Source organism: Delphinus delphis, chromosome 10, assembly GCF_949987515.2.
Source record: "Delphinus delphis chromosome 10, mDelDel1.2, whole genome shotgun sequence".
NCBI classification, from domain to species: Eukaryota; Metazoa; Chordata; class Mammalia; order Artiodactyla; family Delphinidae; genus Delphinus; species Delphinus delphis.
This window is the reverse complement of record NC_082692.2, coordinates 46,943,805-46,953,077: the sequence shown is the minus strand read 5'-3', so window position 1 is coordinate 46,953,077 and position 9,273 is coordinate 46,943,805.

Genomic DNA, 9,273 nt, shown 5'->3' with positions numbered 1-9,273 from the left:
TCCGGGCAGTGAAGGGCTTCGTTGTGTAGACATCTGGGTTGCGATAGCTTGAAAGCAACCCAGTTATCAACGTTCCATGCCTTCCTTCATGCAAAGGGTGTCTGCGCTCTGGAGGAACCCTGAGCTGCACTGGAAAATACAATTAGCCTACCACTGCTCCTGGGAGCTGCTCCATGACGTCTGACTACCTCAAGCGGCAACTACACTTTAAGTCCGGCTTCAAAACCTACAGGGTTTTCCCGAACTGGTAGATAGTCTAGAGAAGTACTGTCACCTAGGCCTAACTAAGCCCTCACCTTGATATCCTTACACCACAGTCAGGACTCCCAGCATGGCAATGGTGACTAGTGTCACGAGCCACTGTGTCCACGGGATGTACAAGAGAGAGTCCGATGCGACTTGTTAATACGCTGCTTTGTCCTGCTGGAAAATGAGGCTTCCTGGGAAAGCTGATTTTCCTCATTGCAAAGTAGAGAGTTTGCGGCCTCAGGGTTACCTGGTAAACACTGTTGTTGCCCATCTTCTCTTTGCTGCACAGTCGTCTTTGGGAGGACTAGTTATCTTCCATGAAAGAACACTTGGCTTTCAATTCCTGCCACGTCCTCATCCCTCAAAAATCGTTCGTGAGTACGCCCACAACCCCGGACGACTCGCCTCAAGCCAACGTTCTACTTCTCTCATCACAGACATAGGCGGGCCGCAAGCTCACGGCAGCATTTGTCAAAGCGGTGCTTGAAATCTAGGAAGCGTTTCTGGTGTCTTAGGACACGGGTGTCTGCACTAGGATCCAAGATATAAACGACGGACTGCCCGTCCTTTCTGGGCCTTGTGAGCAATGCTCAGTTGAGGGCAACTATAGGCCGAAAGAAGGGCTGTGAAGGGCGTCTTTTGTTAAAATGCTAGGATGCGGCAAGTTGAAACGACTGTAGTATCTCCGTGCTATGCGCACCTTGGACGTGCCATGGAGAGACGGAAAGCACAGGGTGAATGCTCTGCGGTCCATTTTGAAACTAAGGCTTGAAGGGAAACTTTATTTTCCTCATTGGCATTTAGAGAGCTGCGGGCTCAGTTCTCCCTGGGAAACAGTGTTGTTGCACAGTTGCCTTTGTGATGACAAGTGAGTTTCCTGGAAGGAAATTGGATGTTGCTGTTCCTCGGTAAGTGCTCCTACTTCGGTTGTCCTCAGGGAAGGGGAGAACCACACGGGGCCTCTGGCCTTAAGCTAATGTTCAGGTTTTCTCATGAACGAGGTAGGCATGCAACAGACGCCATGCAGCCTAAGTCCCTGTGTTTCTTGAACCCTAGGAAGAATATCAGGTCTCTCCTGAGTTGCCGGTCTGCAATAGGATCTGAAACGGACTAAAAGGGCCTCCTGTGTCTTCGGGGAGTTGTGAGCAATGCACCGCTGGCAGGAGCTAGATGCCGAGTCATGGGCAGTGAAGGGCTTCGTCGGAGAAACACCTAGGTTGGGATAGCTTAGAAACAGCCAGCTATCAGCGTTCTGTTCATTCCTTCATGCAAAACGTGTCTGCTTTTCTGCCGAAGCTAGAGCACACAAAACATACAGTGATTCGACCCCGCCTTCAGGGAACTCGCACGTGATGGAATTTAGCCCAGGCGGCCACAGGACATTCAGTGTAGCCTGAAAATTTTCAGGCTCTCCCTTGAAAGCCAGGTATTCCGGTGATACATTGTACACCCCAGCCTTCCTAACCCATGACTTGCTAATCCTTTCACCATGATCATGACCCCGTATCACAAAGTGTATCACAAAGTTTACTCACGAAAGGGTCTAGGTGGTCAGCTGAACGTCCAGTAGGGAGTCAGGAACTGCAGCATAAGACGCTGTGCCCTCGCCTTGGAAACTGAAGCGTGATGGGAACTTTATTTGGCACACTGGAATGTCGACACGCGACTTCAAGGTTACCTGATGGACAGTGTAGTGGCCTATCTTTTCTTCATTGCAGAATTGCCTTTCTGAGGACAAGTGGTTTCCCCCCCCCAACCCCGTGAGGCACACGTGGCCTTTCACTCCCTGCTAGGTGCTCATCCCTCAGCAATCGTCGGTGAGCAAGCCAAACATATAGGAGGACTGGCCCCAAGCTAAGGTACCGTTTTGTTCGTCACACAGATAGGCAGGCAACAGGTTCCAGGCAGCGTTTGTCAAAGCGGTACTTTAAGTGTAGGAAGCATTTCTGGTGTCTTAGGACAAACAGGCCTGCACTGGGATCCAAGATGTACACGAGGGACTGCCCGTCGCTTCTAGGAGCTGAGAGCAGTGTTCGGCTGAGGACAACCATAAGCCGGAAGAAGGGCAGTAAAGGCCTTCTTTTGCTAAACATCTAGCATGTGGTAAGTGAAACAACTCAAGTATCTCCGTTCTAACGCACCTTGGGAGTACCAACTAGGGAAAGACAGAGCAGGGTGAATGCTCTGTGTGGTCCCTTTTGAAAGTAAGGCTGCGAGTGAAACTTTATTTTCCTCATCGGGATTTACAGAGCCGCGGGCTCAATTCTCCCCAAGAAACACTGTTGCTGCACAGCTTCTCTTCGTAACACAATTGCCCTCGTGATGACGTGAGTTTCTAGGCAAGAAACTTGGAGGTTGCCATCCCTTGGTAGGTGGTCAAACTTCAGTAGTCTTCAGGAATGGGCCCACCACATGGGGCCTCTAGCCTCAAGCTAACGTCCAGGTGTTCTCATGACAGACTTAGGGAAGCAACAGATTGCATAGAGCCTTAGTCCCCGTGGTTCTTGAACTCGAGGAAACATATCAGCTCTCTTTTGGACTCGCGGGTCAGCGCTAGATTCCGAAATGTACTGAGAAAGGACTGCCTGTGTCTTCGGGGAGCCGTGAACCATCTACCGTCAGGAACAGCTAGATGCCGACTCCGGGCAGTGAAGGGCTTCGCTGTGTAGACATCTGGGTTGCGATAGCTTGAAAGCAACCCAGTTATCAACGTTCCATGCCTTCCTTCATGCAAAGGGTGTCTGCGCTCTGGAGGAACCCTGAGCTGCACTGGAAAATACAATTAGCCTACCACTGCTCCTGGGAGCTGCTCCATGACGTCTGACTACCTCAAGCGGCAACTACACTTTAAGTCCGGCTTCAAAACCTACAGGGTTTTCCCGAACTGGTAGATAGTCTAGAGAAGTACTGTCACCTAGGCCTAACTAAGCCCTCACCTTGATATCCTTACACCACAGTCAGGACTCCCAGCATGGCAATGGTGACTAGTGTCACGAGCCACTGTGTCCACGGGATGTACAAGAGAGAGTCCGATGCGACTTGTTAATACGCTGCTTTGTCCTGCTGGAAAATGAGGCTTCCTGGGAAAGCTGATTTTCCTCATTGCAAAGTAGAGAGTTTGCGGCCTCAGGGTTACCTGGTAAACACTGTTGTTGCCCATCTTCTCTTTGCTGCACAGTCGTCTTTGGGAGGACTAGTTATCTTCCATGAAAGAACACTTGGCTTTCAATTCCTGCCACGTCCTCATCCCTCAAAAATCGTTCGTGAGTACGCCCACAACCCCGGACGACTCGCCTCAAGCCAACGTTCTACTTCTCTCATCACAGACATAGGCGGGCCGCAAGCTCACGGCAGCATTTGTCAAAGCGGTGCTTGAAATCTAGGAAGCGTTTCTGGTGTCTTAGGACACGGGTGTCTGCACTAGGATCCAAGATATAAACGACGGACTGCCCGTCCTTTCTGGGCCTTGTGAGCAATGCTCAGTTGAGGGCAACTATAGGCCGAAAGAAGGGCTGTGAAGGGCGTCTTTTGTTAAAATGCTAGGATGCGGCAAGTTGAAACGACTGTAGTATCTCCGTGCTATGCGCACCTTGGACGTGCCATGGAGAGACGGAAAGCACAGGGTGAATGCTCTGCGGTCCATTTTGAAACTAAGGCTTGAAGGGAAACTTTATTTTCCTCATTGGCATTTAGAGAGCTGCGGGCTCAGTTCTCCCTGGGAAACAGTGTTGTTGCACAGTTGCCTTTGTGATGACAAGTGAGTTTCCTGGAAGGAAATTGGATGTTGCTGTTCCTCGGTAAGTGCTCCTACTTCGGTTGTCCTCAGGGAAGGGGAGAACCACACGGGGCCTCTGGCCTTAAGCTAATGTTCAGGTTTTCTCATGAACGAGGTAGGCATGCAACAGACGCCATGCAGCCTAAGTCCCTGTGTTTCTTGAACCCTAGGAAGAATATCAGGTCTCTCCTGAGTTGCCGGTCTGCAATAGGATCTGAAACGGACTAAAAGGGCCTCCTGTGTCTTCGGGGAGTGGTGAGCAATGCACCGCTGGCAGGAGCTAGATGCCGAGTCATGGGCAGTGAAGGGCTTCGTCGGAGAAACACCTAGGTTGGGAGAGCTTAGAAACAGCCAGCTATCAGCGTTCTGCTCATTCCTTCATGCAAAACGTGTCTGCTTTTCTGCCGAACCTAGAGCACACAAAACGTACAGTGATTCGACCCCGCCTTCAGGGAACTCGCACGTGATGGAATTTAGCCCAGGCGGCCACAGGACATTCAGTGTAGCCTGAAAAATTTCAGGCTCTCCCTTGAAAGCCAGGTATTCCGGTGATACATTGTACACCCCAGCCTTCCTAACCCATGACTTGCTAATCCTTTCACCATGATCATGACCCCGTATCACAAAGTGTATCACAAAGTTTACTCACGAAAGGGTCTAGGTGGTCAGCTGAACGTCCAGTAGGGAGTCAGGAACTGCAGCATAAGACGCTGTGCCCTCGCCTTGGAAACTGAAGCGTGATGGGAACTTTATTTGGCACACTGGAATGTCGACACGCGACTTCAAGGTTACCTGATGGACAGTGTAGTGGCCCATCTTTTCTTCATTGCAGAATTGCCTTTCTGAGGACAAGTGGTTTCCCCCCCCCAACCCCGTGAGGCACACGTGGCCTTTCACTCCCTGCTAGGTGCTCATCCCTCAGCAATCGTCGGTGAGCAAGCCAAACATATAGGAGGACTGGCCCCAAGCTAAGGTACCGTTTTGTTCGTCACACAGATAGGCAGGCAACAGGTTCCAGGCAGCGTTTGTCAAAGCGGTACTTTAAGTGTAGGAAGCATTTCTGGTGTCTTAGGACAAACAGGTCTGCACTGGGATCCAAGATGTACACGAGGGACTGCCCGTCGCTTCTAGGAGCTGAGAGCAGTGTTCGGCTGAGGACAACCATAAGCCGGAAGAAGGGCAGTAAAGGCCTTCTTTTGCTAAACATCTAGCATGTGGTAAGTGAAACAACTCAAGTATCTCCGTTCTAACGCACCTTGGGAGTACCAACTAGGGAAAGACAGAGCAGGGTGAATGCTCTGTGTGGTCCCTTTTGAAAGTAAGGCTGCGAGTGAAACTTTATTTTCCTCCTCGGGATTTACAGAGCCGCGGGCTCAAGTCTCCCCAAGAAACACTGTTGCTGCACAGCTTCTCTTCGTAACACAATTGCCCTCGTGATGACGTGAGTTTCTAGGCAAGAAACTTGGAGGTTGCCATCCCTTGGTAGGTGGTCAAACTTCAGTAGTCTTCAGGAATGGGCCCACCACATGGGGCCTCTAGCCTCAAGCTAACGTCCAGGTGTTCTCATGACAGACTTAGGGAAGCAACAGATTGCATAGAGCCTTAGTCCCCGTGGTTCTTGAACTCGAGGAAACATATCAGCTCTCTTTTGGACTCGCGGGTCAGCGCTAGATTCCGAAATGTACTGAGAAAGGACTGCCTGTGTCTTCGGGGAGCCGTGAACCATCTACCGTCAGGAACAGCTAGATGCCGACTCCGGGCAGTGAAGGGCTTCGTTGTGTAGACATCTGGGTTGCGATAGCTTGAAAGCAACCCAGTTATCAACGTTCCATGCCTTCCTTCATGCAAAGGGTGTCTGCGCTCTGGAGGAACCCTGAGCTGCACTGGAAAATACAATTAGCCTACCACTGCTCCTGGGAGCTGCTCCATGACGTCTGACTACCTCAAGCGGCAACTACACTTTAAGTCCGGCTTCAAAACCTACAGGGTTTTCCCGAACTGGTAGATAGTCTAGAGAAGTACTGTCACCTAGGCCTAACTAAGCCCTCACCTTGATATCCTTACACCACAGTCAGGACTCCCAGCATGGCAATGGTGACTAGTGTCACGAGCCACTGTGTCCACGGGATGTACAAGAGAGAGTCCGATGCGACTTGTTAATACGCTGCTTTGTCCTGCTGGAAAATGAGGCTTCCTGGGAAAGCTGATTTTCCTCATTGCAAAGTAGAGAGTTTGCGGCCTCAGGGTTACCTGGTAAACACTGTTGTTGCCCATCTTCTCTTTGCTGCACAGTCGTCTTTGGGAGGACTAGTTATCTTCCATGAAAGAACACTTGGCTTTCAATTCCTGCCACGTCCTCATCCCTCAAAAATCGTTCGTGAGTACGCCCACAACCCCGGACGACTCGCCTCAAGCCAACGTTCTACTTCTCTCATCACAGACATAGGCGGGCCGCAAGCTCACGGCAGCATTTGTCAAAGCGGTGCTTGAAATCTAGGAAGCGTTTCTGGTGTCTTAGGACACGGGTGTCTGCACTAGGATCCAAGATATAAACGACGGACTGCCCGTCCTTTCTGGGCCTTGTGAGCAATGCTCAGTTGAGGGCAACTATAGGCCGAAAGAAGGGCTGTGAAGGGCGTCTTTTGTTAAAATGCTAGGATGCGGCAAGTTGAAACGACTGTAGTATCTCCGTGCTATGCGCACCTTGGACGTGCCATGGAGAGCCGGAAAGCACAGGGTGAATGCTCTGCGGTCCATTTAGAAACTAAGGCTTGAAGGGAAACTTTATTTTCCTCATTGGCATTTAGAGAGCTGCGGGCTCAGTTCTCCCTGGGAAACAGTGTTGTTGCACAGTTGCCTTTGTGATGACAAGTGAGTTTCCTGGAAGGAAATTGGATGTTGCTGTTCCTCGGTAAGTGCTCCTACTTCGGTTGTCCTCAGGGAAGGGGAGAACCACACGGGGCCTCTGGCCTTAAGCTAATGTTCAGGTTTTCTCATGAACGAGGTAGGCATGCAACAGACGCCATGCAGCCTAAGTCCCTGTGTTTCTTGAACCCTAGGAAGAATATCAGGTCTCTCCTGAGTTGCCGGTCTGCAATAGGATCTGAAACGGACTAAAAGGGCCTCCTGTGTCTTCGGGGAGTTGTGAGCAATGCACCGCTGGCAGGAGCTAGATGCCGAGTCATGGGCAGTGAAGGGCTTCGTCGGAGAAACACCTAGGTTGGGAGAGCTTAGAAACAGCCAGCTATCAGCGTTCTGCTCATTCCTTCATGCAAAACGTGTCTGCTTTTCTGCCGAACCTAGAGCACACAAAACGTACAGTGATTCGACCCCGCCTTCAGGGAACTCGCACGTGATGGAATTTAGCCCAGGCGGCCACAGGACATTCAGTGTAGCCTGAAATATTTCAGGCTCTCCCTTGAAAGCCAGGTATTCCGGTGATACATTGTACACCCCAGCCTTCCTAACCCATGACTTGCTAATCCTTTCACCATGATCATGACCCCGTATCACAAAGTGTATCACAAAGTTTACTCACGAAAGGGTCTAGGTGGTCAGCTGAACGTCCAGTAGGGAGTCAGGAACTGCAGCATAAGACGCTGTGCCCTCGCCTTGGAAACTGAAGCGTGATGGGAACTTTATTTGGCACACTGGAATGTCGACACGCGACTTCAAGGTTACCTGATGGACAGTGTAGTGGCCCATCTTTTCTTCATTGCAGAATTGCCTTTCTGAGGACAAGTGGTTTCCCCCCCCCAACCCCGTGAGGCACACGTGGCCTTTCACTCCCTGCTAGGTGCTCATCCCTCAGCAATCGTCGGTGAGCAAGCCAAACATATAGGAGGACTGGCCCCAAGCTAAGGTACCGTTTTGTTCGTCACACAGATAGGCAGGCAACAGGTTCCAGGCAGCGTTTGTCAAAGCGGTACTTTAAGTGTAGGAAGCATTTCTGGTGTCTTAGGACAAACAGGTCTGCACTGGGATCCAAGATGTACACGAGGGACTGCCCGTCGCTTCTAGGAGCTGAGAGCAGTGTTCGGCTGAGGACAACCATAAGCCGGAAGAAGGGCAGTAAAGGCCTTCTTTTGCTAAACATCTAGCATGTGGTAAGTGAAACAACTCAAGTATCTCCGTTCTAACGCACCTTGGGAGTACCAACTAGGGAAAGACAGAGCAGGGTGAATGCTCTGTGTGGTCCCTTTTGAAAGTAAGGCTGCGAGTGAAACTTTATTTTCCTCCTCGGGATTTACAGAGCCGCGGGCTCAAGTCTCCCCAAGAAACACTGTTGCTGCACAGCTTCTCTTCGTAACACAATTGCCCTCGTGATGACGTGAGTTTCTAGGCAAGAAACTTGGAGGTTGCCATCCCTTGGTAGGTGGTCAAACTTCAGTAGTCTTCAGGAATGGGCCCACCACATGGGGCCTCTAGCCTCAAGCTAACGTCCAGGTGTTCTCATGACAGACTTAGGGAAGCAACAGATTGCATAGAGCCTTAGTCCCCGTGGTTCTTGAACTCGAGGAAACATATCAGCTCTCTTTTGGACTCGCGGGTCAGCGCTAGATTCCGAAATGTACTGAGAAAGGACTGCCTGTGTCTTCGGGGAGCCGTGAACCATCTACCGTCAGGAACAGCTAGATGCCGACTCCGGGCAGTGAAGGGCTTCGTTGTGTAGACATCTGGGTTGCGATAGCTTGAAAGCAACCCAGTTATCAACGTTCCATGCCTTCCTTCATGCAAAGGGTGTCTGCGCTCTGGAGGAACCCTGAGCTGCACTGGAAAATACAATTAGCCTACCACTGCTCCTGGGAGCTGCTCCATGACGTCTGACTACCTCAAGCGGCAACTACACTTTAAGTCCGGCTTCAAAACCTACAGGGTTTTCCCGAACTGGTAGATAGTCTAGAGAAGTACTGTCACCTAGGCCTAACTAAGCCCTCACCTTGATATCCTTACACCACAGTCAGGACTCCCAGCATGGCAATGGTGACTAGTGTCACGAGCCACTGTGTCCACGGGATGTACAAGAGAGAGTCCGATGCGACTTGTTAATACGCTGCTTTGTCCTGCTGGAAAATGAGGCTTCCTGGGAAAGCTGATTTTCCTCATTGCAAAGTAGAGAGTTTGCGGCCTCAGGGTTACCTGGTAAACACTGTTGTTGCCCATCTTCTCTTTGCTGCACAGTCGTCTTTGGGAGGACTAGTTATCTTCCATGAAAGAACACTTGGCTTTCAATTCCTGCCACGTCCTCA